This window comes from Oncorhynchus keta, unplaced genomic scaffold (genome assembly GCF_023373465.1).
Source record: "Oncorhynchus keta strain PuntledgeMale-10-30-2019 unplaced genomic scaffold, Oket_V2 Un_contig_7747_pilon_pilon, whole genome shotgun sequence".
NCBI classification, from domain to species: domain Eukaryota; kingdom Metazoa; phylum Chordata; class Actinopteri; order Salmoniformes; family Salmonidae; genus Oncorhynchus; species Oncorhynchus keta.
The window spans coordinates 1-3,316 of NW_026289657.1; the positions used below are offsets into that span (position 1 = coordinate 1).

The 3,316-nt window shown below is 45.0% G+C and overlaps 1 long non-coding RNA gene across 5 annotated transcripts; it reads left to right on the top strand.

The window, feature by feature from the left end:
* The first annotated feature begins 303 nt into the window (after positions 1-303).
* On the top strand, positions 304-3,114 carry LOC127926534 (uncharacterized). 5 transcript variants are annotated; one of them, XR_008124403.1, is made up of 4 exons: positions 304-499; positions 2,308-2,501; positions 2,690-2,812; positions 2,948-3,114. It is a non-coding gene; the product is annotated as an uncharacterized LOC127926534 (long non-coding RNA). The 5 variants fall into 5 exon arrangements; XR_008124404.1 differs by having other exon boundaries at positions 305-499; positions 2,333-2,501; XR_008124405.1 differs by having other exon boundaries at positions 306-499; positions 2,358-2,501.
* Positions 3,115-3,316: the final 202 nt, after the last annotated feature.

Genomic DNA, 3,316 nt, shown 5'->3' on the forward strand with positions numbered 1-3,316 from the left:
GCAGGTGTCATGATGGTAACATGGTGCAGGTGTCATGATGGTAACATGGTGCAGGTGTCATGATGGTAACATGGTGCAGGTGTCATGATGGTAACATGGTGCAGGTGTCATGATTGGTAACATGGTGCAGGTGTCATAGATGGTAACATGGTGCATGGTAACATGGTGCAGGTGTCATGGTAACATGGTGCAGGTGTCATGATGGTAACATGCAGGTGTCATGGTGGTGGTGCATGATGGTAACATGGTGCAGGTGTCATGATGGTAACATGTGCAGGTGTCATGGTAACATGGTGCAGGTGTCATGATGGTAACATGGTGCAGGTGTCATGATGGTAACATGGTGCAGGTGTCATGATGGTAACATGGTGCAGGTGTCATGATGGTAACATGGTGCAGGTGTCATGATGGTAACATGGTGCAGGTGTCATGATGGTAACATGGTGCAGGTGTCATGATGGTAACATGGTGCAGGTGTCATAATGGTAACATGGTGCAGGTGTCATGATGGTAACATGGTGCAGGTGTCATGATGGTAACATGGTGCAGGTGTCATGATGGTAACATGGTGCAGGTGTCATGATGGTAACATGGTGCAGGTGTCATGATGGTAACATGGTGCAGGTGTCATGATGGTAACATGCAGGTGTCATGATGGTAACATGGTGCAGGTGTCATGATGTAACATGGTGCAGGTGTCATGATGGTAACATGGTGCAGGTGTCATGATGGTAACATGGTGCATGGTAACATGGTGCAGGTGTCATGATGGTAACATGGTGCAGGTGTCATGATGGTAACATGGTGCAGGTGTCATGATGGTAACATGGTGCAGGTGTCATGATGGTAACATGGTGCAGGTGTCATGATGGTAACATGGTGCAGGTGTGATGGTAACATGGTGCATGGTGGTAACATGGTGCAGGTGTAATGGTAACATGGTGCAGGTGTCATGATGGTAACATGGTGCAGGTGTCATGATGGTAACATGGTGCAGGTGTCATGATGGTAACATGGTGCAGGTGTCATGATGGTAACATGGTGCAGGTGTCATGATGGTAACATGGTGCAGGTGTCATGATGGTAACATGGTGCAGGTGTCATGATGGTAACATGGTGCAGGTGTCATGATGGTAACATGGTGCAGGTGTCATGATGGTAACATGGTGCAGGTGTCATGATGGTAACATGGTGCAGGTGTCATGATGGTAACATGGTGCAGGTGTCATGATGGTAACATGGTGCAGGTGGTGGTCAGGTGTCATGATGGTAACATGGTGCAGGTGTCATGATGGTAACATGGTGCAGGTGTCATGATGGTAACATGGTGCAGGTGTCATGATGGTAACATGGTGCAGGTGTCATGATGGTAACATGGTGCAGGTGTCATGATGGTAACATGGTGCAGGTGTCATGATGGTAACATGGTGCAGGTGTCATGATGGTAACATGGTGCAGGTGTCATGATGTAACATGGTGCAGGTGTCATGATGGTAACATGGTGCAGGTGTCATGATGGTAACATGGTGCAGGTGTCATGATGGTAACATGGTGCAGGTGTCATGATGGTAACATGGTGCAGGTGTCATGATGGTAACATGGTGCAGGTGTCATGATGGTAACATGGTGCAGGTGTCATGATGGTAACATGGTGCAGGTGTCATGATGGTAACATGGTGCAGGTGTCATGATGGTAACATGGTGCAGGTGTCATGATGGTAACATGGTGCAGGTGTCATGATGGTAACATGGTGCAGGTGTCATGATGGTAACATGGTGCAGGTGTCATGATGGTAACATGGTGCAGGTGTCATGATGGTAACATGGTGCAGGTGTCATGATGGTAACATGGTGCAGGTGTCATGATGGTAACATGGTGCAGGTGTCATGATGGTAACATGGTGCAGGTGTCATGATGGTAACATGGTGCAGGTGTCATGATGGTAACATGGTGCAGGTGTCATGATGGTAACATGGTGCAGGTGTCATGATGGTAACATGGTGCAGGTGTCATGATGGTAACATGGTGCAGGTGTCATGATGGTAACATGGTGCAGGTGTCATGATGGTAACATGGTGCAGGTGTCATGATGGTAACATGGTGCAGGTGTCATGATGGTAACATGGTGCAGGTGTCATGATGGTAACATGGTGCAGGTGTCATGATGGTAACATGGTGCAGGTGTCATGATGGTAACATGGTGCAGGTGTCATGATGGTAACATGGTGCAGGTGTCATGATGGTAACATGGTGCAGGTGTCATGATGGTAACATGGTGCAGGTGTCATGATGGTAACATGGTGCAGGTGTCATGATGGTAACATGGTGCAGGTGTCATGATGGTAACATGGTGCAGGTGTCATGATGGTAACATGGTGCAGGAATTGTGACTAACTTAACCGTTCAACAACTGTTATGTCTCAACCATTGTCTGACCCTTTTATTGTGTGTTCTTTCAGTGCCCAAACCTGTTTGTGTCCACAACAATACTGAATACACGGTGAGAAGTGACACTTCTTTGATATCGCTCAGAGCCGTATGACAATAAATCATTTGTAAATTTTGTATAAAATAAACCTAAATATTGATGTACCAATTACAGATTGCCCCTTTAAGTAATCCTGAGAGCCACTGTGGCCCCAGGCTGAATTGTTGCTTCAGTGCATGACACTAACTCTCATTCTCCAGCTTGGTGAAAATGTTCCCAACGGCACCTGTGAGGAGTGCAAGTGTGGTCCTAAAAAGGATCCAGTCTCCAAGCTGTATGTTGTTGAGTGTGCCCAAATCAACTGTGACACCACCTGCCCAACGGTACTGTACTCGGGATAATTACGAACTCGGTTTAACAGAAGTGAACCATTTTACATGGTTGGCTATACAGTATAATATTCCAGGTTTATATGAAAGAAATCCCCTAATGATGTCACCATGTTGATTCTCCTCCAGGGTTATGAGTATGAAGTCATACCTGAGAAATGTTGTGGAACGTGTGTACAGAAGGACTGTGTTGTCGGTCTCCCAGATGCCACATCTCACATCATTCAGGTGACATTGATGAGATAATGCACCCAAATTAGATTATTTTTAACATCAGATATCTTTGTGAAATGTCAAAGGGACGAAGGACATCAATAATGAGAACATATAATTGCTTAGAAATTCTCATAAATGTTAAAGGTGTAAATGCTTAAGAATGTAATGTTTGTTTACATTTTCGAATAATGATGTAGATATTTCTGAAAAGTTTATAAATGATTTATCAACTCTTATTCATTTAAGTTTTTATAACGTACAGTATTAAATTACCAACATTTA